The 26,739-nt window shown below is 45.6% G+C and overlaps 1 protein-coding gene across 1 annotated transcript in view; it reads left to right on the forward strand.

Annotated features, from left to right (window-relative positions):
* Positions 1-12,630: 12,630 nt before the first annotated feature.
* Positions 12,631-26,739, forward strand: part of SUB1 (SUB1 regulator of transcription) — an 80,814-nt gene continuing 66,705 nt past the window's right edge. Inside the window, exon 1 of the mRNA XM_086960499.1 lies at positions 12,631-12,850. The gene's annotated coding sequence lies outside the window, so the exon portion shown is untranslated. The remainder of the gene's footprint in view (positions 12,851-26,739) is intronic.

Here is a 26,739-nt window from a genome sequence, read left to right on the forward strand (position 1 = left end):
AGTATGATCAAGTCATACAATACCTGAAGAAAAAGGTGCCCGCAAAAGAAACTGATTGGACCCGGATAGATAGAACTACCCAAGAGCGAGATGAAACCGTCCACTCCTTTTATGAAAGGTTACTGCAGGTGTTCAAAACTTACAGTGGAATCGATAATGTGGACATGAAGGATATGACCCATTTCAGTTACCGATTCGTGTTAGGATTAAGGCCTGAGATATCCCAGTGGATTCGAGATAATAAAATCAGTTGGCAAGGCAAGCCCATAGATGATGTCCTAAAATATGCCAAGTATTGCGAAGATGAGATAGAGAACAAAAAGAAGGCCCTTAAAGAAAAGGTTATGTGGGCACAAGTGAAATTGGCAGAACAGCAAGAAAAACAGTTAAGTAAATTGAACAGTAAAAATGCACAAAGTCCCACTGCTGGGGGAGGAGGGAAACCCCGGTTAAAAATGAGTCGGGAAGAGGCTATGAAAAAATTTCCCTGTCACGGGTGCGGTCAGATAGGGCATTGGAGAGACGAGTGTCCGCATTTGCTGGCTGGTAATGCCCCCGTAAATGGTTTAAATCCACAGGTGCAGAAAGAGGGGACGCGGAGGAACCAACCACAGGTAAAGCAGCCTCCGTTACCTCGCGCTCCTAGACAAAATTATAAGAATCAGGCTCAGCAGAATGAAAGGGCCGAGGTGTGGGAAGGAGAGAATGAAAGGAGTGCAGCCGCTTCACAGTTTTTGTTAAACGATTCCTTCCTTTGTGATGATCAATACTGACGGGGCCTGAGGGGGGAGGACAAGGAGTGCGTACTTGGCGCCTCCTTACCGGTAGACCAGACAGGACCATACATTGAAGGAAAGGTTGAGGGAAAAGACGTCACCTTTCTGTTGGACACTGGTGCTACCCGTTCCACTGTGAGAACTGTGGACGTTCCTAACCTACCCCTCTCGGGAGAAGCCATCCAAGTAGTGGGTGTTTCAAATCAAATAATCAGTACTCCAGTAACTGAACCCATGGAGATTTCCATTGGAAATTTCAAGGAAATGCACAGATTAGTGGTCTGTGACTCCAGTCCTGTGAACCTGCTAGGACGAAATTTGTTGTGCAAAATGAACTGCACCATCTTTTGCACACCAAACGGTGTCGAAATTCAGACCCCAGATGAAGACAGCCTGTTCAAATTGATGTTACTAAAACCAGACACAGAAATTAACCTCCTGTCCATTAAAGACTTACCTGAAGAACTACAGCTAAAAGTGGTTCCTGAAGTGTGGGATTTCACTGGGAAAGATGTAGGTTTAATGGCAAATGTAGACCCAGTTAAAATAGCAATAAAAACAAATGCTGTTTACCCCAGAACCAGACAGTACAAAATGAGTGCAGACGTAAAAGCTGGAGTTGCGATTGAAATAAACAGGTTGCTTGAAGCAAACATCATACAGGAAGTAATGAGCAGTCCCTGTAATTCGCCCATAATTGGAATCAAAAAGCCTAGCGGAAAGTACCGGGTAGTGCAGGACCTGCGCAAGGTAAACCAAATTGTTGTACCCTGCTGTCCCATTGTGCCCAACCCCGCAGTGATACTGTATCAGATTCCCTGGGATGCGGAATGGTTCACTGTCATTGACTTGTGTCATGCATTCTTTTCCATCCCATTGCATCCCGAAAGCAAGTTCCTTTTCAGTTTGGAATTTGACAGCCATATCTATGTCTGGAATCGTGTCCCCCAGGGGTACACTGAAAGTCCTTCGATTTTCAAACAGATCCTAAAGAAATGCCTTGAATCTCTAGTACTGTCAAAGGAGTCTGTTTTGGTACAGTACATAGATGACCTTTTGGTGGCGTCCAAAAGTCAAACTGACTGTGTCATTGATACCATTGCCTTATTGAATCACCTAGGCAAGGGCGGACATAAAGTGTCGCCAGACAAATTACAGTTCTGTAAAAATTCCGTGAAATATCTGGGGCACCAGCTAGAGAAAGGGATCCGGAAGGTTACTACAGAGAGGATCAAAATAATTCGAGCAGTGGATCTACCCCGAACCCAGAAAGAAGTAAGAATGTTCCTAGGAGTTGTAGGGTACTGCAGGCAATGGATTGTAGGATTCGCAGCTCTAGCAAAACCCTTGATAAAAATGACCAAGAAGGGGGTGGAAGATCCAGTTAGTTGGGATGATGAAAGCATGAACGCCTGGGTAAAATTGCGAAATTGCCTGTGCTCCGCCCCTGCCTTGGGAATGCCTGACTATTCCAAAAACTTTGAACTGTTCTGTGATACAAGAGACAATTATGCACTCTCAGTCCTGACACAGGAACATGGACTGAATAGGCGTCCAGTGGCCTACTTTTCGGCCACACTGGATCCAGTGGCTGCTGGATTACCCGGATGCCTGAAAGCAGTAGCTGCTACTTGTGCAAGCCTAGAACAGAGTGAGAACATTGTTATGGGACATCCTCTCACTGTATATGTTCCACATTCTGTTGTGATCTTACTGACCCGAACTAAGACCCAGTATCTCACCCCTAGTCGGCTGACTAAATACGAGAGGATTCTTATAGGTGCTGAGAATGTAAGCATCTCCAGGTGTAATGTTTTGAACCCCGCAACTCTGTTGCCCATTCCCCTAGATATTGAAGAAGATGAGGTTGAGCATAATTGCATGGACCTAACTGAATTCAGCACCAAGCCCCGTCCTGATATCAAAGAAATAGCCTTAAATGATGAAGATCTAATGGTGTTTGTAGATGGCTCATGTTTAAGACATGAGGATGGAGGTCTGAGTGCTGCCTATGCTGTAGTTACGCTGGAGACAATCTTGGAAGCATCTTACCTGTGCGATGTAAAATCTGCCCAAGTAGCAGAATTAATCGCATTGACTAGAGCTTGTAAACTAGGAAAAGGCAAAAGGATAACTGTTTATACTGACAGTCAGTACTGTTATGGGGTTGTTCATGACTTCGGCCAACTATGGTTGCAAAGAGAATTCATGACTTCCTCAGGTACCCCTATCAGAAATGGAAAGGTGGTACAGAACTTACTGGAAGCGATCCAATTACCCCAAGAATTGGCTGTGGTCAAGTGTGCGGCTCACAGGTCTGGAAATGATGATGTGACAGCCGGAAACCGATACGCTGACCAAATTGCCCAATACTGCTCCCGATACAAAATGTCCCTAAAAATCAAATTGTGGGGAGGTGGAAACAGCTGCCAACTTATGATGTTTGAAGGTGTGTCTACTTGGGAGGAATTGAGAGACATACAGCAGGCAACAGACCAAAAGGAGAAAGACATATGGGAGAAGGATGAATGCACACCGAGAGATGAGGATGGTGTCATGATTTACAAAACAGGTGTGCCTGTATTACCAGACAGTTGGTAGCCCCAATGGCTAGGATCATACATGAGGACACACACATTGGGAGAGACGCAATGTGCCGTATGTTTGACAAGGTATTCCGTAACACAAAATTCAGGGGCACTGCGGAAAAGCTTTGCCAGAGGTGCTTAGTGTGTCAGCAATTCAATGCAGGAAAGAAGACAGTAGTGGAGCAAAGTACGATTGGGGAGGTAGAAGGTCCCTTTATCAGGATGCAGGCGGACTTTATCCAATTGCCCATGTGCAAAGGGTACAGATACGTCTTGGTCATAGTTTGCCTATTTTCTAGATGGGTGGAGGCCTACCCAGCAAAGAAAAATGATGCCATAACTGTAGCCAAACTATTACTTAGGGAATTGATACCTAGATTTAGAATTCCAGAAACGATCAAAACAGACCAAGGTGGGCATTTTTCTAACGATATCCTCAAAGAACTCTGTACAGCGTTTAAAATGAAGCAAAGGTTGCACTGTGCATACCATCCAGAGGCTTCTGGAATAGTTGAACAAGTGAATGGCACCATCAAGTCCAGACTGGCGAAAGTATGTGACTCCACCAAAATGAACTGGATAGAAGCTTTGCCCCTTGTGCTGATGAGTTTGAGAAGTGTTCCAAACCAAAAAACAGGCCTAAGTCCCCATCAGGTGCTAATGGGAAGAGTGATGCGACAGGCATGGGTACCTGGACACAAACTGCTAAGTATTTCTGATGATTTAGTGCTAGAATACTGCAGGCAGCTGGGTGACCAAGTGCGTTCTATCTCTCACCAGATTGGAGAGACTGCTGTCGAATGGCCTACATCTCCAGCACATAACTTGAGACCTGGTGATTGGGTGGTGTTAAAGAAACACACCCGGAAGAGTTGCCTTGGACCAAAGTGGGGAAAGCCGAGGCAAGTGATCCATGTAACCACAACTGCTGTGAAGTGTGCGGGTGTGCCGAAGTGGATCCATGCCGGCCATATGAAGCCAGTGACAGGAGAAAATGCGACTGAAGCTGAAGGTAGCGCGGCTGAGGAGACTCCAGAAGAGAGTCCAGATCTCGCTGACATCGAACTACCGAGCTCAAGTCAGGACGTTGAGTGGTTCTCTGCCGATGACCAAGTTCTTGACCCAATAAGAACCCAAAAATATTCTTACCTAGATAGTGAGTGGGATAGTGAAGGTGAGACAGAATTAGAGGACGAAGGTCAGGTCATCGAAACTCACAACAAACCTGATCAGGAAATAGGCCAAGTAGGGACAGACCAAGTCATCGACACTCCTCCTGAAACTTCAGAAACTGGAAAGGGACAGATAGTGGTTAAAGCTGAAGTTCATGCGGAAGAAAATCAAGAGATCGAAGTGCATGAACAGGAACAGATAGAAATAGACGAACGTGTTCAGGAAGCAGAGTTCAGATCACCTGAAACTAAAGATCAAATACAATGTAAACCTGAACAAGGCCAGTTTAGAGACCAGGCAGAAGAAACTTATGAAAGACCTGGAACTAGTCAGACAGGAAGGGAAATAGACACTGCCAAAACAAGAGTGCCACAACGAAGTGAAAACAAGAGAGTCCACGAGGAAGGTCAAGTTTCCTCGACCACTAAAAGCCTCAAGAAAAAGAATGAACCCCAATACATAAAAAGACTGAGACTGAGAATCAAAACAGTTGAAGAAAAACTAGAAGACCGAAAAAGGGCTGCCAGTGAAAGAAAAGAAGCCCGAGTCCAGTCTAACCGACGAAGCTCACGAGTAAAGAAACAAAACTTACCGTACCATGTGCGACGAACTGTCTGCTACTTATCACCTTTCCTGCCCGTTCCATAAATGCAGTTTAGAAGATTGCACAAGTGAATGCATGTGTACACCATGGAGCTTATTTACAAGCCCCACATGCGCTGCCTGTGCGTCACTTTTCCCCCATGTTAAAAGTCACGCACAGGTGGCGCAAAGCAAGGGACTTGTAAATAAGCTTCCAGAAGTTTGCGCAATTTTTCTTTCCAATGCCCATTCATTTCTGCCCACACGGTTTCCCGCATCCACGCGTCAGCTCCTAAGTGCAACATTCTCCGCTTAGGTGCACTCTCCCCGACTTCTTTGCAAATTTCATCAGCTGTGTGCACTCTGACACAGTGTCTGTGCGCTTACTTCCACATGCAGACAGACTGCCCATTCTGTCTCCACGCGCTAGACCTGGATGTGGTGCCCCCATGCACGCGGTCATGCATGCACAAGTGCCACCCGGCTGGTCTGACGCGCTTGGTGTGGGTGCCCCCATGCAGTCATGCATGCACAAGTGCCACCCGGCTGGTCTGACGCGCTGGGTATGGGAGCCCCCATGCACACGGTCATGCATGCACAAGTGCCACCCGGCTGGTCTGCGCTGCCCACCTGTAGATCTGAGGCTTGCAATCCCGGCGGTGTGCACAGCTGATCCTCTCTAAGAGCAGTGTCGCGCGCGTTCGCTCTGCAAAGTCTGCAATGCTGTCCCAGCCCGCGTGCCCCCTGTTTTAACCTGTGAGTGCGCGGAATTCCCAGGCCGGCGCGTGCTGAGCCTGGCCAATCAGAGGCTCGAGCGCACCCTATTGGAAGCCTTCGAGGCAGCATCATTTCGGGGAAATCAGGCCGTTGAAAAATATAGAGCTGCCGGGGAAGTCCGCCGCCTCCTCCCTCTCCTCCCCGATTGAAGCGGCCCCCGTTTCCAAACAATGCCGCCCTGGCTTCCTCTGCTGGCGCCGCGCACGCCCCTCACAGCGCTATAATGCATGTGCCGCGGAGCAACGAGACCCGCAGTCAGCTGCAGGATTTACGCTGGCCAACTTTTTCTCTGATAAATTAACATTTCCTTTTCAATTCCTCCGGTGTTTATGGGAGTCTCCCAAATATAGGGGCTTTTTCATGAGAGGCTTAAGACACCTGAGCGTTACTTTTTCAAGGCTCCGGCGGCGCAAGCCGCTCAAACATGTCCACGAGGCCACGCAAAGCAATTCTGCGTGGCGTAGAATGACCTCAAGATATGCAGTAAGGCAAAGGAGCACACGTTGCTGCATCAAGGAGGCACTCCAAAGGTGTTGCAGTGGGTTTTCAGAGGGGAAGCAGGATGAGGGCGAGGCACCTGGGAGTGGGGCTGGTGCACCCGGAAGAGGGGCGCAGGACACATGCGTCAGGCAGCGAGGCTCCTTCGCCAGGGCGAGGGGTGTACCACCGTGGGGAGCAGGGTGGGGGTGTTCAGTTGCACAAGGAAGATAGACACTGGCACCTGCAGCAGGGAAAGGGGCTCCTGCAAGGGGGGGCTGTGAAGGGCAGCTGCACGAGGAGACAGAAATGGGGCACCCGCAGAAGGAGTGAAGGGCAGCTGCCCCGGGTGAGGGGCACCTGCAGCGGGGTAGGAACACGTGCAGCACGGAGCAGGGCTTCGGATGAGGGAAAGTGACTGACTGGTCGATAAGAGAGCGGGCGCAGCAGGAAGGAGTAAATGCACAAGCCAGTTTTCATTGTAGTGCAAAATGATAAGTGAAATAGTTGCAATACAAATCACATTTGCGAGAGATTAAGCTATTGCTGGACCAGGGAGACCAGGGCGGCGACACCGCGGCGGAACCAGGGCTGCTGCCTTCAGGACAGGGTGGCTTGCTTTAGCATGAGGGTGGGCACACGTTGCTGCACTGAGTTCATTGGGCATGCAGTTGGCAGCGCTAGGTTGGGTATGGCAGCACCAATGTGGCCCTGCTGACTGGACCAGGGCGAGGACTGACAACGCAATTTCTCTTTTCAACCTGCGCCTCACAACAACCAAGTGCGTCCTTGTAAAAGAAAGCAGTAGAGACCGGGGCCTTTCTTTTAGAGGGGCACTCCTCTTAAAAAAAAAAAAAGTTTTCTCAGTCCCGTTTACAATTATGCTGTTTGTTATGAGGTGATGCACAACAGATACTTGAAACTCCACGGGTCTGCAACAGGGCCTCTCCTCTTGATACTCTTCTGCAGGAGTAAATGCACAAGCCAGTTTTCATTGTAGTGCAAAATGATAAGTGAAATAGTTGCAATACAAATCACATTTGCGAGAGATTAAGCTATTGCCATTGTAAATGACAATGCCATTTATTTATCTGTTTTCAAAACTAACACATAAATAAAAAGTTTGTCATTCATAATGCCAATAGCTCAAACTTTTCCAAAGGCAAAACCGTTGCATTGTAAATGCTTGTTTCCCTTCCCTTTAGTATGGTTGCTGTGAATTTAGTAAGAATAGCATAAGGTTTAGGAATTAGTTTAAATATTAGTACTTACAGGAGGTCCTTGTTATGCCCCTGCCTTAGTATAAATTCGTACTGAATCACATGTTCCCAAATGCATACCCAGTAGTTTTTCCTTAGTAATCTATGGTACTTGCCTTAATCCATAGTTACATTTTTGTTATGATCTTTATCATTGATGTTCTAATTTGTACCTGCCTGTTACTTATGGCATACGCTTACTAAAAACTATCTTCATATATAAACCTTTTAAACTCCATCAGGTGTCTGTGGTCATTATACTACATGAGGTATTATTAACTGTATTGAATGTGTAAGGTATTTCTACTCTGATAGGAAACTTGTTGCCTGTCCACTGCTAGCTCCTGATCCATCAGGAGTAATGTACCTGTGGTAAGTCGGGTACATGAATAGTAAGTGGTGAGAAGGGAGTCACCCCCCGAATTACTCATAGTAGCGTGTGGAAAATCACCCGGTTCACGCAAACACTGTCATTTGAATGCACGCCAGGGCCCAGTGCGTGGAAATTGGTAAAAAGGTGACCCGGGATAGCTTTCTTAAGGTAGCTAGAGAAATGTATCAGAGTGGGGTGTTCATGAGGGAGAAATGAAGGGGCAGTTTTGTGAGAAGATGGGGCCATTCTGGATTAAAATGCTCTTTCTTTAAATGAAAATTAAAGCAAACTGGAAGGCCGCTTGTCACTCCTCTTCCTCTGTCTCCTCTCCCCACCAAAGCGGAGATGTTGGCATAGAGTTGAGCGAGCCGGGATTACATGCAGCGTTAGTATTGGCGTTAGTACTGTAAAAAAAAAAAATATATATATATATATATGTATCCAGGGCTCGAGTCGGGGTACCACGCGGGTGGACGGCGTCCCCCCACTTATTTTACCGGGAGCTTGATAACAAACTACTGCCAGAGTCTAATGTGCGTGCTTGTTTACGGCCGTAGTGACAGCTCCTTTGATCTGTAAAATACAGTACACATGAAGTGTTTCAGCTGTATGTCACGCGCTGGCTTCTCTGATACAATCGCCTCCAAGGGGTGAGCGAGGGGAGGCAATGGGTCTGATGGTGCAAGCCACCTTTCGTGACGTCACTTTCTGTTGTGACGTCAGCGTCCCCCCACTTCTTTTTTTGGGACTTGTGCCCTGTATGTATCAAACTCCTTCACGCAACCACTGTCTCCTGCGCACAAACGGATTACGGACCACAATCGTGCAGCTCAGATTTTATTCAGCTCGCAAGAAACAAAACTCCATCAGCATGACGTGTTTCGATCCCCAAGGGGACATGATATATATTAACAGCAATTAACCCAAAACAATATTAAAACGGATGCCTGCTAAAATATTAAGTGTGGCGCCCGTGTTGTTAATACACAAAGTTTAGCGTGCAGCCGTGGGCGGGACAACAATGAGGAGCAGAGTGGAAAAGCGGGTGCTGTGGTGCAACCTAAAGCGCGGCGCCTGTGTTGTGAAAATAAAAGAGGAGATGTTGACATAGAGTTGGGAGAGCCGTGCAGCCGCCATTGTTTGCTTAGTTTCCCGGTCAGCTGTGATTACATGCGGCATTGCCTACTGTAAAAAAAAAAAATGCAAAGTAATAGTTATTGACAAAAAACAATTATAAAAGTGGTCGCCTGCTAAAATATTAAGCATGGCACCGCAGTGTGCTGCAATGTTGTGGGTAGAATAGGGGAAGATGATTAAAGAAAATAATGCTCACCAAATAGATAAAGCAGACCTTTAACACCACAAGTAAAACAAGCATCTGCAATGCAATAGGTCTTCCATTTATACGAGTTTGAGCTATTGGCATTGTAAATGACAATGCCTTTTATTTCTGTTTTGGTTTTTAAAACATAAATAAAAGGCAATGTCATTTACAAGGCCAATAGCTTAAACTCTTGCAACTGTAAGACCTATTGTATTCCAAATGCTTGTTCAAAAGTGTGTGTGTGGGGGGGGGGAGGGTTACAAACAGAAGATAGCAGAAGAACACAGACGACGAGGGTGTGCGGAAGCAAAACTGAAGGTGCGGTGTGGGGAAGCAAAAAGGATGGCGCGGTGTGGTAAGGGGGACGAGGGTATAGGGAAGCAAAGGATAGACAGAGCAATGTGATGGGCAGGGGGAGAAAAGCAAACAAGCGATAGCAACGTTAAGCTGGGGGTAGAAGCACACCCTTTACAGGTATTCTGAGCCGAGAAGCAAGGCGCAGCAATCTGCCACTTTGAAACTGGAGAACTGCTGAGTAAAGCGCTCCAATACCTTCCGGTTGAGTTTGTGCTTGCAATTGGGGAGAGTGTTTCCAAAGAGACATTTGCAGCCTAAGAGTTTCTTTCTTTTTTGGATCCATTTCAAATAGGAACAAATTGAGTAAAGAGGGTAAGAGCCCTTTGTTGAAGTCATAGTCTTTAGCAAGTGAGCGGAGGAGCAAATCTAAAGCATATTCATTTTCAACTTAGATGTTCGTTCAGAAACAAACACGCCAGATCTAGCGGTATTTATATCAGGCACCTTTGACCGCCCTAAAGGCATCGCTGATTTGCCCCGTCTGTCTCCCATGGCCCCTGAAGAGCTCCCCATTTGCTACGAGTTAAACAAACAGGTGGTCACAACTCAGCATGAGAGACCCTCCTGCAGTAAGAGAAACTCATTACAGAAAATAGTGCGTACGGACTAAATAAGTTGTACCATGTAACAACCAGAGTAAAGGGGCCAGTCCTCATGGGAGTTTACAAATCAAGACAGGGCAGTACTAAGGAGGGACTAACAGGCCTGATAACCAATCTTGAGTGACAGCTCTGCTATATGAACCAAGAAAATGCCTCTGATTATACTGCACTTCACCTGAGATTGCACAATGTATATATTTTTATTCTCCCATCCTGCCCCTCCCAAGCAGATTTTCAGTCATATATCGTATGCAGTGAAAAATGAAATTGCAAGGAAAAGCGGTGTGAAGAAAGGTGCTATGAATTATGAGAGGCCAAGTAAACATCTGGAACTTTAGCACTGTTTTTGTGAACGTTTCTTAGGTGAAGAAAACCCCCACCAGCCCTGGGGAGGGTCAGGCACACCATGAAAAAGTATTGGAATATTTCATGAGTGGGCCTCCTGAACCTGTGCGAACATTGCTCTGTAAAATGCAATAGTACCGTACGTAGCCGCCTTAAACTTAATTGCTGTCTGAGGGCCTGGAGGCAGCCACTGACAGACAGAGGCTTCCTGTTACTGACCCTTAATCCCCCTGAGCCCGAATGCTATCGGAATTAGCTCAGTTTTTGGAGATGTTATATAGCTCCTAATTCCCCTGACAAGGCGCTGAATTATTTAAACTTCGCTCAGAATCTTCTGCACAAACACTTTCTACTGAGAGAGAAAGGAAGACGCTCTTTTTATCCTCTGCCTTTGTTGTTGATGCACAGCTGTCATACAAATACTTGATTTCAGACACTGGAGGGGTTAGTGCAGAATGAGGTGTTGTCTTGTGGGCGCCTCTGCTAATAATTGGGGCCCCATTCAGGCTATGTGCACCCCAGTGTAACCTTGGCTAGTAACCAGCACCAGTGATAGTACCCTTTTAAATGGATTTACTCCCGCATATAGTTCTGCCAGAATGACGTAAACGTGAGTGAATGTAGCTTCTTGCTGCAGCAGTTTGATAGGGGACATTTGGGAGGGGGCAGACAAACTTGTAAATTCAAAAACCTTTTGCAAGGAGTGTCTCACCCTTGAAAAACTACAGATTGACCCCGGTGAAAGGCAGGAGTAAATGGATTTGGAGGAGTTGTTGTAGACGGGTGTATTCAACGAGGAAAACAAAATGAAAGTAAATGAGTGGAAATATACTGATGTGTTGGATTTACACATGCAGAAATGTTAACTTGGTCTGTTTCTATGTCGTAAACATGCATGCGCGTAACAATTAGTGGTTTGCGCCCTCCCCTTTTAACCCACTTACCCCCTCATCCTGCAGGTTTTTGCTGGAGTTTTGTATGCGTTGGTCGGTCGGTTAAAATGTTAATACTAAAGCCAGTGATGAAACATAAAGTACATAAGGCGCAGCACTCGTGAAACGGGCGCTGTGCTGAGACAAAAATAACAAAACATGAGCATTGCAAAAGTGCTCATGCTCTATGGAAAACTAGTGGGTGGCACAGCAACCAAACGGCGAATCGGGAGTGGCGGATCCGTGTTCGAGCCTCGGTCTGGTGTCAACATTCTGTGAATCTGGGCAAATCATTTACTTTTCCCCTGCCCAGCTAAAGTCTACTTATTTAAATTAAACAAACAAAAAAAGATGGCACACGGAGACAAGCTAATTTGAATTAAACAAGATCACAAGCAGAATGCGCGTGGCTGCTCGTTCCCGAGGCATTACTCCATGGGCGTTACCTTGTGAAAAAAGGTGGGACATGCACCCACCATTAATCAATTGCAGGTCATCCTTTTTGAATGACACAGACAGCAGCCAGTCCAAAGCGTGGGAGGAGTCAGACCCCACAAAGTAAAGATAAAAGAGCACCTAACAGCGCAAGCTCTGTTTAGGCTCGACCTAAAAAGTCAAGTCCATATGGGAGATCACAAATCTGCAGACAATACGGTACCAAGAAGGGACCAGTAAGCCTATTCACTAATCAAAAGCAACGATTTCGAAAGGACAGTGACAGGAGCCAATTGAAAAGATAGGCGGGGGGGGGGGGGGGGGGGGGAATGGGCGGACCTTCTATTCCATTCCTCAATACAGCATGCCTGGCAGTACAGTGCATGCGCTGCCCGGTCTCGACCTAAAAATGTCTAGTCATGTCTGAGGTGTGTAACCTAGACTATACCTAATACTTTAAAAGAGGACTGTGTCTCGAGCGCAGCGAACGACGAACTGGTAAAAGGCACAATGTGACCGAGGGCCATCTGCGATTCTTCCCGATTGTAGTAGAAGTACAACTTTTCTGCCAATCACAAGATGGTGTTCTGTCTCACGCTTCAAAGCCATCCACAACATGTCCATTACGCTGCTCATCGGGGTTAATGTCGTGACGCACGACGTTACTGTAGGTCAGAGTCAGTGCCGCTAGGTGGCCCGTTCTTCCGTTTCGAAAAAAGTTACTTCCGGTTAGAAATTCGATTCTAAAGGAGAAAGGAGAAAAAATAGGCATAGCAACCCAAGCCAAGCCGGGAGTGAATTTCGAGTATCGGTGCCGGTTCGACAGCAGGTGATCACTGTAGCGCAGGAGGTGAGGGCTGCGCGGCGCATACTGCGTCTGTGAATGTTTGAACTGGGGCTCAGGTTGCTGCTGCGCCCTTTATTTTCCGGATACTTCTATCCTCGACATAAGACGACAACTATTGTTAGCGTGCTGTGAGCTAAGGCCTCGCTGCGGGTCTAAGGCAAGCACCATGTTGGAAGTATTAACTGTGTAAAATGGCTGGGGAGGAGAGCTGGTCGTCTCGCAGTGTTCATATATCCGCATTTTAAGGAAGCATCCCTGCGGGTAGTGCTCGCGTTTACGGCAGCGTGTACCTTACCTAGACTGCTGTAATCGGCGGACTTCCCAAACTCCTCCATTCTCTCTTTTGGGGGGAGAGAAGATTATTAGTCTGCCACCACTTTACTTCTTTTATAATCCGTTTCGTTTATTCTTTGTAACTAGACCGTGGAGTAGCTTGTCGCCCTGACACAATGGTCCCCTCTTAACATTCTTAAGACCGAGGGGCACACTGATTTGTGTTGCAGTGCACCAACAAAGAGAACTTATTAAAAGCATGGAAGACCATATGGAAACGTACTACTGTAATATAAACAGGCGCGCAACATCCATTGAACTCACTGCGCTTCAGCCCCCTCCCCCCCCCCCCCCCCCCCCCGTCGTGTGTGGCAGCCCGGGATGAGACAGATCCCGGGTACACACAGAGCCGCACCCGAACGTTTCACAGGTCTTTAAAAGACCACTTGAATGTTAATTAAGCCTTGCAGTTGTTTCACCCTAAGAGCCCATGCAGCCCCACTACTGATTAAAGGTTCAGCCCCCCCCCCCCCCCGAAATTTTTTCTTAGCCCCCCTCCCCCCACCGAAATTTGGCTCTAGTTGCGCCTCTGACAATGAACGCAGATGCTGAAAGCTAGGCTCCCTATACTTCTTAATCCGAGTTTATGTGCACATTTAGACTAGAAAACTAGCTACGGCTCCTTATTAGAGTGTGAGGAGCGTTGCAGCCTCCAGTCTCTGCATTGGGAGGCAAAGAATATTTCTGGTGGTTTGTATTTCTCTTGTTGAAATTGTGACTTTTACCCCGATCTGAAAATGTTACTTAAATCACTTTGGTCTTTTGTATGGTACATTACAACCAATCTCAGGTGCAGAACTCTCATTTTACCAATTAACAGCAGATCGACCGCAGCCGCTGTAGGAGATGCGGATACCCACATGACTCGAATGACTAAATTTGACCAGATGGGATGCCGAAGTGCACAATTTTGCGAGTGGGACTTTTTACTGACGAAATAATTTTTTTGTGCACATTCTGTTTGTGGTATCTAGGATACCTGGGGGTTCCACTATAGAAAACCTGGGTAGGATGGTTAGGCATTTGGTGGAGACCTCTGGACTGTACGATCACAACATACCTGCCCCCCACACCCCAATTACCACCCTGAGCTGGTGTACAGCATCTTCCTACAATTTGGCGAGGAGAAAGGTATCTGAATCCACACATGTTCAAGGCGTGATTGGGGGACAGGCAGACTAGGCAAAGCGGAAGAGGCCGCAGTTGCTGCAGGAGGAAAGTAGCGTGGACGGCTGGCGCTCCTGTGGCGAAACACAGCAGCAGAGAGGGATCTTCTGTGGTGCATGATGGGGGCCATGGTGTGGTGAGGTGTACAGGTCTTGTTGGCCAACTTTGGCGGCAATTATATCTGGGTGCAATAGGAGGGCACTGAGGCGGCGGCAACCATGTCACTAAACCATGTGCGTGTCGCCAGCTTGAAGGGTTTTCTGGCCTGTATGCGCATCAGTGATGTGCACTCCAGCACAACTCTGCGCAACATGTGTGCCGCCATCGTTTAAGCGTTTTAGCGGCTTTTGTGTGCATCGGTGATGTGCTCGCCAGTACAGTGCTGTAGTGAACGCATCAGCACCATAACGGATCCTGTCATTCAAAAATTCAGCCATTGTGTGTATCAGTGATGCCCATGCCGGCAACGTTATTCAGCAGCAGTAATCTGTTTCCATTGTCTTTATCTGTGATGCGTACACCTACAGTGGCGTCAGTTGACTGTGCCCAATATATGTACCCCTCTAACTTAACTCAAGCCAGTAGGTGAATTGAGCAGATTCTTCCATAGTATTGTAGTCAAGTCAAGTCAAAAAGTTTATATAGCGCGCTACATACCCAGAGGGTCTCAAGGCGCTAGAAGAAGGATGGGGAATTACTTGTCAAATAACCACGTTTTGAGTTGCTTTCTGAATGCTAGGTGGTTCTGAGTCAGGCGAAGGTGAGTGGGAAGTGAGTTCCAGGTTTTAGCTGCCAGGAAGGAGAAGGATCTACCTCCCATGGTGGTTTTGTTGATGCGAGGTACAGTGGCAAGGGCTTGGTTGGAGGATCGTAGCTGGCGGGGGGGGGGGTGGAGTAGAAGGATAGTAGTGTGTTGAGGCATTCTGGTCCGATTTCGTAGAGTGCTTTGTGTGCGTGGGTAAGGAGCCGGAAAGTAATCCTCTTATTTACGGGGAGCCAGTGGAGGTTTTTCAGGTGACCAGAGATGTGTTCTTTGCGCGGGATGTCTAATATGAGCCTGGCTGAGGCGTTCTGGATGCGTTGGAGTTTTTTCTGGAGTTTTGCGGTGGTACCGGCGTAGAGGGTGTTTCCGTAGTCCAGTCGGTTCGTGACCAGAGCGTGGGTGACGGTTTTTCTGGCTTCGGTGGGGATCCAGCGAAATGTTTTTTTGAGCATGCGAAGAATGTTGAAGCAAGATGACGAAGCGGCGTTGACTTGTCTGTTCATCGAGAGTGAGGAATCCAGGATGACACCCAGGTTCCGTGCGTGGTCCGTCGGGATGGGTGCTTTTCCAAGGGCCTCTGGCCACCAAGAGTCATCCCAGGCGGAGGGGGAGGTGCCTAGGATGAGGACTTCTGTTTTGTCTGAGTTCAGTTTCAGACGGCTGTGCTTCATCCATTCTGCTGCTACTTTCATTCCTTCATGTAGGTTGGTTTTGGCAGTGTTAGGGTCTCTGGTGAGTGATAGGATCAGTTGAGTGTCGTCGGCGTAGGAGATGATGTTGAGGTTGTGTTGGCGTGCGATGGTCGCGAGGGGGCTCATGTATATGTTGAAGAGGGTGGGGCTGAGAGAAGATCCTTGTGGGACGCCGCAGATGACTTCAGTGGCCTCTGACTTGAATGGTGGAAGGCGGACTCTCTGGGTTCTTCCGGTGAGGAACGAGGTGATCCATTCCAGTGCTTTTCCTTGGATTCCGACGTTTCTGAGGCGTTGTAAAAGAGTGCTATGGCAGACCGTGTCGAAGGCAGCGGAGAGGTCGAGGAGGATGAGGGCGACAGTGTCTCCATTGTCCATTAGAGTTCGAATGTCGTCTGTTGCTGCGATGAGGGCGGTTTCAGTGCTGTGCTTGGCTCAGAAGCCGGATTGTGAGGAGTCGAGGGATTTGTTGGTTTCGAGAAATGCGGCGAGCTGGTTGTTGACCGCTTTCTCGATGACATCGGCCGGGAAAAGGAAGGAGTTAGATAGGGCGGTAGTTTTTGAGTTCGGTGGGGTCAGCTGTGGGTTTTTTCAGGAGGGCGCTGAGTTCGGCATGTTTCCAGCTTTCCGGGAAGGTTGCGGAGTTGAGGGAGCAGTTGATGACGTCTCGGAGGTGCGGTGCTATGATGGAGTCTGCTTTGTTAAAGATGTGGTGAGGGCATGGGTCTGTGGGGGATCCTGAGTGGATGGAGTTCATCAGACGGATGGTGTCCTCGGTGGAGATTGGCTTCCAGTCATTGAGGATGTTCAGGGGGGGAGTTGGTCCTGCGGGGGGTTGGGTGGGTTGGTCTTTGGGTCGGTTGTCGAAGCTGTTGTGGATGTCTGCAATTTTGTTGTGGAAGAATGAGGCTAGGGAGTCGCAGAGGGCTTGAGAGGGGGTGATGTCGTTGGAGTTGGCTGAGGGGTTGGTAAATTCCTTGACGATGTTGAATAATTCCTTGCTGTTGTGGGCGTTGTTATCTAGTCGGTCCTTGAAAGCGGCTTTCTTGGCATTCCGGATCAGTTGGTGGTGTATGCGGGTGGCGTTTTTGAAGGCGTCCTTGGTGCTGGTGTTTGGGTCTTTTTTCCAGGCCTTCTCAAGGGATCGACAGAGTTTCTTGGATTTCTTAAGATCATCGTTGAACCAGGAGGCCTTCTTGCTGCCTAGTTTGATTTGTCGTTTTTTCAGTGGTGCTAGGATGTCAGCGCTGTTGGATAGCCATTGGGTGAGGTTGGTGGCTGCTTGTTAAAGGAGGGGGCCGTACCAGTTAGTCATCAGGACATGCATACACCATTGGGTCTCGGGACAAGGGTCATTGAACATTTGGATGATTTGGCAAACAAAGGGATACAATCAAACCAGTAAAAAGTGCAGAATGGTTGGCTCCAGTGGTGGTAGCCCAGAAACCCAATGGGAATATTAGACTCTCAATTGATCAGAGAAATCTGAATAAGAATATTGTTGTGATAGTTTCCCTCTTCCCAGAATTGATGATCTTTTTTCGAAATCAAAGGGCTGTAAGTGGTTTTCTACAATATATTTGACCTCCGCTTTACACCAAGTGTTGTCACATCATTTCAGTAGGAAGTTGACTTCCTTTGTCACTCCTTTCAGTTGCTATAGGCTTGTGTGCATGCCATTCAATTTAGCGTCGGCGGCTGTCTCTTTCAATGTCTTATGCACAAACTGTTTAAAAGTACGGAGGCAATGACATATTTCCAGGTTGACGTACTGGTGATGGGCAGAGACAGACACAAACACGATTCTAGGTTGAATCTGGTGTTGCAAAAATAGGCTTACAGGGGGCTCACTGCAGAGCTATAAAAAAATGTGTTTCCCCTGAGATCGGTGTCTTAGAGGCATGAGGAAAGTGCTGATGGTATTTCACTTAAGAAGAACATTATAGAAGTTATTAGTAGCGCTCCAGCTCCCACTTCCAAGGACTAAGTCGGGTCTTTCCTTGGACTTTCTGAATTTTCTTCAAAGTTAATTGAAAAATTTGTCATGAAAACTCATAGGCTGCGACAACTACTGAAAACTAAACATGAGTTCGTATGGGGCCAGGAGTTGCAGGGGATTTTGAAAACTTTAAACATGATTTATGCACAACTGTACCCCTACCATATTTTGAAATGGGTGCCTGCAGTGTAGTGCCCACATATGCTAGTGATATGGGACTAGGAGTGGTGTTGACCCAACTTTCAGAGACCGGAAGGGAGGGAGAATACAGTAGCATATGCCTCTCGTTCTGTGTCGCCAGCAGATGAAAAATTCTCATTAATCGAGAAGTAGATGCTGGCTGCAGAATGGGTATAGAAAATTTCTGACAGATGTGGAACCAGGTTCAAATTACACACTGACCACTAACCTTTTGTGAAGATCCTCACATTTCAAGGAATAGTCAGAGCAGCGCATAGCAAGAATGACACTCAGATTGTTGAATTTTGTTTATGATGTGGAATACATGCCTGGCAATAAGAATAACATTGGTTGAGAAAGAGGTGAAATCATCTTACTGGTGGCAGGTGTCGACATGGAAACAGAACGGTTTGCTTGGAACTGTCATTATTGTACCAATGCAGACAAAACCTAATCTACATTTCATTCTCCTTTGGGGGACAAGAGGTGCCTGAAAATATATTGGTAGGATCTTAGCATAGACATACTGGGTCCCATTCTGGATATGTGGGGAGAATCCATGTATGTAATTGTTGTTAAGGCTCACTATTCAAAGTGGTCAGAATGGGAAGTGTCTACAAACATTGATGCAGGCACCATAATATTCTTCTTGGAGAAAACATTTTAACGGAAAGACACACCAAATTCCATTTGAATGACAATAGGCCACAAGTTAGTGCAGAAAAAAATGGGACATTTTTAGCAAGGAAGGGTATAAAAGAAAGGCACACGTGCATATGAACCTCCTGTTAAAAGGATTATATACAAATGGCGTGTGCAGATGTATCACAAATAGAAAAATTATGAAAATATATATATTTCAGCCAGGAGAAAGACTGTATAGAAGCATGGTAACTGTAACACTTGCATTGTGATAATTGTACATGTATACTCGTGCATCAGAACAGGTGCAAATTGTATAAGCAATATTACTTGAAATAAAGTTTGTTTAAAGAAACAAAAAATGAGGCACACACCTAATTGTCATCCAGCCGATAATGGAATTGTGGAGCGTTTCAACAGGGTGCAATTGGGAAGTGTACAAGCAGCTATTAGTGCTGGCAAGGATTGAAAAAAAGTAATGGCCAAGAGTATTTCAGCATCTGGACATCTAGAATAATGCCCACGGTAACAGGGTACAGCCCCTTGAGAATCCTAAAAAAGATAGTCTGGGTGCATTTGAAATTGCAAGAGATGTGCAAAGAATATTATGACAAAAACATGCTGTGAAGGAAGTATATTTGGAACCAGGTGGTGAAGGTGAAATTTGGTTGCAAGGTTGGGAAAGATGACAGCAAGTTTTCAGAACGCTTGCAGGTAAAAGATCCCCACTGTTGAGTGATTGGAAGGTTTGGCATTTTGCCAGGATTTCAATATGCAACAAAGTGCTAAATTGGAGCCATGACAAACATGAGGTGGACTTGCTCCTATTTTATGAGCGGATGTGGGATGAAAGTGCACTTTTGCTAATTGCTCATGGTTCCAATGGTGCATCTAGTGATGCACCAGTTCAATTTCCTTGGGCAGATTATTCTGGACCTATTTGTGGGGGTAAAGCTACTCGCACAGGCCGATCAGTCATGTTACCTTCAAATTAGAATGATTTTGTAATGGGATGATCATTTGTAATATTCCAGAATCAGTGTTTCAACCTGTTTGGAAAAGGGAATGTGTTGTGGCTCTTAGATGCTCAAATAATATCAACGTTGGACTTTAGTATCCGCTCTTAAAGTTGTCAACTGCAGGTTTAACTGTAGTATTGTTGTACTGTCTGCTTCTTGTGTTACCTTGTTGTTTTAACAATATGCGGCTGACATCTGTATCGAACATCTTTATGTAAATTGTGTAATGAAGGGAGATGTGATATCTAGGATATCCTGGGGGTTCACTGATCGGGAGAATGGAGGTCTCTGGGCTGTACGGTCGCTACCTACCTGTTCCCCAATAAACACCATTCTTCCGAAACTGAAAAGGAAATCCACCCAATACCGATCGTTTTCTGGCAACGCTCCCAGGATATGGAGCGATCTCCCTGGAGTCCTCGGATGCAACCCCTCCTTCTCCTGTTTCAAAAAGGACCTTAAACTCCATCTCCTAAACAAATACTTTCCTGACCAACGTCAACTAACTTAGACTTCTATATCCGAGTTGTCTCCTCTCTCTCTGGACAGTCAAGGATAGTGGGTGCCCGGACTATGTCATTTTCACCTTTTTTTCTTTTTATTGTTCTCTTCCCCCTCTGCTGCACTGCATATTTATTTCCCATGCTGTATTTTTGTCTTTGATTTGCATCCTTACTGACGGCCTACTATGTAATGTAATGTTCTTCCGTTTTTTTACTGTGTGTATGTAAAGCGCTCTGATACCTACGGGTCAAGCTAGCGCTATATAAAACTTTTAAAATAAACAAAAATAAATACCTAAAAGCCGATAACGCACTTTTCTTCCATAGGCTAATATTTACTGGTTTCACTTGGAAATTCTTCTAAGTGTGGAATTTTGGAACTTTTAAATATTCACCTAAAATCAGCCGAACAACGAATTCCGATTTACTCACCTGTTATCAGGAGAGACCTCAGTGCTGCACCTTTTAGCTGGGCACCCACCCTGAAAAGTAATTTTAACCGTACTTACCAGTAGCCTGAATTTTCTTCCATAGGAAACCATTGACTGTTTTTCTGTGAAATTTCTTGTCGATTTTTGCAAACTACAAATATTCCAAAATGTAATTACTTCCCTGTTTTAGATAAAGGCCCCAGTCCTGAACTTAGGAGTCCAGTACTGGATTACAAAATTAACGAGAACCTACTTTACCTGCAAATTGAAGTTCCTTCCGTAGGATAACATTGGTAATTTCAACAAAGTTTCTACGTGTCAACTTTTAAAATACAATAATATTCCTTAAAAATCAGTACTGGGGCACTGCAGGGTAAGTGCAAAAACTATCTTAAATTAAGATTCTCCCGCTACAAGCAGGTACGGCTTGTGCGCTCGACCACGCTGAACTTGCTCTCCGTCCCCCTGATTCGCGTAGTCTCGCCTCGGGGGCAGAACCTTCTCGGCATGAACTGCAAAACTGTGGAATGCGCTACCACTGTCTATTCGCAATGCAATTTCAGAGCCTGTCTTCAGGAAACAGCTAAAGACATGGCTTTTTAATAAGTAATCTGCTTTTCTGTTTTTTTACTACTCCGTTTAGCCTGTTGCTTACAATTGCGCCGGGACACCTCCGTGTGAGGTAGCTGTTTGCGCTTTATAAACTTCAGTATTATTATTATTAAACACCATCTCCAACACATACACATGCAGACCCATCAAAATGCCTTCTTAGCATGCTGGATGAGGAACACGATACAGAACAGCGACACAATTGCTATCCTAATACAGCTAATACCAGCACTAAAAACACACCTGCTACAAACCCACACAATACTGATCACTCTTCTACCAAACAAAGTCCCACTATCACGAAAGGCCACTCATAAACTGTCTACTAATACATGCTTGATCCCTCTCTAAAAACAAGCATCAGAAGATATGGCTCCAGTCCTGCATGAAGCCATTCCTCTAGGCTATCAAATAATCACCCAAAATCGTATAGCCAAAAAAGGAGGTGGTCTAGCTGTTGTATTCAGGCAAACAATACATATCACTAAAATTGACAACCTCTCCATAAAGAATTGTGAGGCTCTTCTAACAAGATGCAATTCTACACAGTCTTCCTCCTGTAACTTCCTGCTCCTATACAGGCCTCCACCTAGCAAGGCAAAATTTCCCAGACGCACTTCTAGACGCAGTTTCAAACCTGATAACAATACACTCCAACCTATGTGTTCTGGGTGACCTTAACATTTGATTTGATAAACCAAATATGACCCATCCAAAAACTATAATCACCGGCCCAGACGCAGTGAACCTGCATCAGATTGTCCACCATCCGACACACACTGCTGGACATATCCTAGATGTCATTTTTGCTAATACTGAACTAGTTACCTTTAATACTGAACTAGTTACCTTTCAAACTATAACTCCAGTCACATGGTCAGACCACCACTTGCTTGCCTTCCAACATAAAACAACGCTAAGCGACTCACCCAAAACTACCTTAACATCCATCCACCTATCCGCCGTGGAACAAACTCAATTTGGAACACTTGGAAACACAACTAACATCCAGTACAAATCTGGAGACAATAAATTCTGTTCAAAATCTGAGAGTGGCTACAGAAAGCTTTTGACATCCTGATTCCACTCAAAACCACACAACCGAACAAAAGAAAAAAAGCGCCTTGGAGAAACATAGAAATAAAAGACATAAAACAACAAATTAGAAAGCTGCAACGTACCTGGCTCAAAACAAACGCCAAACAAGACAAACTTCACCTACAGAAAATTAACAGATTATACAAGTCTGCTATCAAAAAAGCTAAGAAAAGTTACTATTCAGACAGAATTCAAAACGCTAAATGTGCAAATAAAGAATTCTAAAAAATACTAAATGAATTTCGCAAACCAAATTGTCTATTAGGAAAGCATCCTGTTACTCAAGATTTCACAGACAAAGTGGCAAATCATTACACGGACAAAGCAGACACGTTGGAATCGTACTTAAAACAGAAACCAAGCACCAGCACGAACCATTGTACAAAACAACAATCCAAGAATGCTCTAATCAAGCCTCTCCGTTCCTTCCAACAACTCTCACATGATGAATTTATGGACCTGGTCAAAGCTAGCAGGCCTGCCGACAGCCCTTCTCTTCTGACCCCTGTCCACAACAAACTTTCAAGACCATTCTTTTAGCAATCTCTACTGCCACTCTAGTAGGAAGAATCATCAACGATTCCTTAACTACTGGAATATTTCCAGAAGAACTCAAAGTCATACATACACCCTTTACTGAAGAAAACAAACTTTGACCCGCTGAACCCTGACAACTGCAGACCGTTCTTGGGCAAACTGATAGAAAGAGTAGCGTTCGCTCAGATATCACAATTCATTGAAGAGAATGACATACTTTCTGACTTCCAAACAGGATTCCGTCCGGGAAGAGGCACTGAATCCGCCCTCCTTGCCATCTGGGATTACCTACAGAATACAGTTGACCGCAATGGGGTTGCTGCGCTACTCCTCTTGGACCTCTCAGCTGCCTTTGACACGGTTGACCATAACAGTCTGGAACAAAGACTATCAGGTAGATTCATCAAAGACCTGTTTTGCGAGTCTTTAATAGCGATTCATAAGGAATCGCTATTACAGACTCGCAAAATGCGATTCTTGTAGGAATCGCAAAATAAAATGCGATTCCTACACATTCCTTATTTGCGATTAGCAAATTGCTAATCTCAAATAAGGAATACTCCCCATTCATTCCTATGGGCCGAAAGGCCAATAGGAATGAATGGGGAGTATTCCTTATTTGCAATTAGCAATTAGCTAATCGCAAATAAGATAGCGATTACAAGGGTGCCAGGGGTGTCCAAAGGACACCCTTTAGCACCCCTGAAATGCAAATTTACACAGGTGCTGCGCACACACATGTCCAAAGGACATGTGTGTGTTTTACATGCAACAGAGAAAAATGCACTAAAGTGCTTTTTTCAATTTTTTCGCAATTTACCACGATGTCAGACTTCGTGGTAAATAGCGACCAAATATTGCGAATTCGCAATTTCAAATTGGTTAATGAATTGCATTTAAGGAATCTCTAATAGAGATTCCTTAAATACAATTCCTCGCAAATAGGGATTTTTGCATTTGGGATGATGAATCCCAAATGCAAAAATTGCACTCGCAAAGGGCCAGATTCTCAGAATCTGGCCCTTTGCAAGCGCAATTTAGCTTGATGAATCTACCTGTATGAAGCCGGCATAGAGAGAACTGCTTTAGACTGGATCACGTCCTACCTTCGAAACAGAACTAATGTCACCCACCTTTCTCGTCCAAACTGTACTCCACAAAAGCAGGGGTCCCTCAAGGTTCTATCCTCTCACCCATGCTTTTCATAATCTACATGAAGTTATTACCAGTACTGATCAATACATTTCACCATACGTGCTATAACTATGCAGATGAAGCGCAAATACTCCTTCAACTGGAATGCCCCAAAGACATTGGAAAATCACCAATTTTCAGCTGTCTCGGAGCCGTGGATCAGCGGATGACCTGGAGCCATCTCAAATCGAATGCTTCAAAAACTGAAATACTCACGTGTGGCGATTGGAAAAATTACAACCCGCTTGCCGCATGGCATGATGAACTGGGATCACTGCCTAAAGTATCGAAGGTTGTAAGAAGCCTCGGAATGACCATGGACTCAAAGCTGTCAATGAATGCCCAAGTGGATAAACTAGCAAGATCAAGCTTTGCTACTATGAAAACGCTGTGACGAATTTTCCTTATTTGGGAATTCCACACAAGGTCCAAGCTACCGTCTCCCATGTTCTGTCCAAACTCGATTACGCCAATAGGCTCTACCACGGATCACCTTTAACGACCATGAAAAGACTACAACAGATTCATAACTCTGCTGCCAGACTACTTTTGCATATCAAACCGCGAGACCACATCTCCCCTGCCTTGAAAGCCCTGCATTGGTTACCGGTTGCCAGAAGATCCACGTTCAAGCTGCTTTGTATCACCCACAAAGCAATACATGGAATGGGACCACTCTTCATCAGGAATAAAATCGCCAAACACATTCAACAAAGGAACCTCGGCTCTAAAGGAGCACCTTGCCTCAAAATCCCACCATACAAGAAAAAAACCATGGGTGGCACATCCTTCTCTGTTCAAGCAGCCAAACTATGGAACTCTTTACCCCCCAACATAAGGTCCACCGACAACCACCTTGTATTCAGAAAACTACTCAAGATCTGGCTCTTCCCCACATAAGCACCATACACAAACAGAAATTTACAGCATATCCCTCTGTATACAACCATTTTTTTCACTATAGATATGTACCTATCTTTGTGTATTCCTTTGTATAAACATGTAAAATAATAGTTGTTGAGAGAAAAAAATAATAAAATACATTAAAAAAAATTCATCTTTGGACTACATGTACATACTTCCATTGTGCATCTATGTACCTTCTGTGTACTTGGATCTGTGTGTCTGTTACTTTTCTCCTGAAAAAGCGTATCCAATGCACTATCCTATTTCTCATCCTGTGCCTTAATCAATATCTTTAATCTACATATACTTACCTCCTTTATGTATCTATATACTTTTAATGTAATTATGATTATATATAATTATCAATTTCTTCTAATTTAACATTCCCAATGCACTACCCTATTTCTCAGCCTATACTTCGCTCAATATATCTTCTAGCCCAACCTCCTGACTCCTCTCAAACTTCTTCTAGTACTCCTTCCAATGCACTACCCTATCCCTCATCATATACATCTATCAATATATCCTCTACTTCCACTCTCTCATTTATCCCAAACCCCATACCACTACTATGATTGCCAAAATAACCCTTTCTAGACTCTCTCCTACTCTACCCTTCCTTGCATCATCGGACACCTCTTTTACTATACTGATCCCCTAAAAAAAACCTTTCTAAACTCTTCCCCGAGTCCTCCCCTCCAAAACTCCTTTTTACTCACCCTAAAGCCTCCTCCTACTGCTAAGATCTATAAAAAATAAAAGAAATCCTCCACTATCCTTTTCAATCGAAATTAACAGACTAACCGGTTCACTTCTCAAATTCCATATTAAACTATACTAATATACTACCCAAATAACTAAATAACATATCCACTACTCAAATTACTTCATATTTTTAGGTCTCGCCTTTACCATTCCGCAGGAATGGGAAATGGGGAGAATTCAAGTCGGCTATTTTCTCTTCAAACCAAAGGGCTTTCAGCCGCGGTTTTCTTGCAGTTCACGTGAATCACGTGATCAAACATGCACGAGCATTCACGTCCAGGGCTTCTCCTCCCCTAGCAGCACTCCTCCCACACCAGCAACTCCCCCCTCCCACACCAGCACCTCCCCTCTCTCTCCCCGCAAACACAGCCTTGTCCTAGCAGCACTCCTCCCACACCAGCACCTCCCCCCTCCCACACCAGCACCTCCCCTCTCCCTCCACGCAATCACAGCCTTGCCCTAGCAGCACTCCTCCCCCCTCCCACACCAGCACCTCCCCTCTCTCTCCACGCAATCACAGCCTTTCCCTAGCAGCACTCCTCCCACACCAGCACCTCCCCCCTCCCACACCAGCACCTCTCCTCTCTCTCCACGCAATCACAGCCTTGCCCTAGCAGCACTCCTCCCCCCTCCCACACCAGCACCTCCCCTCTCTCTCCACGCAATCACAGCCTTGCCGTCTGGTATCTGCCTCATCCTCATTCTTGTTTTTAACCTAACAAAGCCAGACTTTGATGTGACATCACCAAACTAAAGACGTAATCCAGTGGGGTGTCTGAAACCTGTATCCCAAGAGACCTGGTTTATTTATTTATTTCTGAATTTGTAAAGCGCCTGGTTACACTGTCAGTGTGTCCCCGCGCTGTCAGAAGAGCCAGCTACTCCGTCAGTCAGAACAAGACGGGCTAGTCTTTAGGAAAGAGGAATGTTTTAAGTTTCCTGCGGAAGATGAGCTCCGATGTTTCCACTCTTAAGCTCAGGGGGAGAGAGTTCCATTTGTGTGCCGCCAAAGTACGAAAGGATCTTCCTCCCGTTCTGGCTTTCTTGTGTC

Source organism: Lissotriton vulgaris, chromosome 3_1 (genome assembly GCF_964263255.1).
Source record: "Lissotriton vulgaris chromosome 3_1, aLisVul1.2, whole genome shotgun sequence".
Classification (NCBI taxonomy): domain Eukaryota; kingdom Metazoa; phylum Chordata; class Amphibia; order Caudata; family Salamandridae; genus Lissotriton; species Lissotriton vulgaris.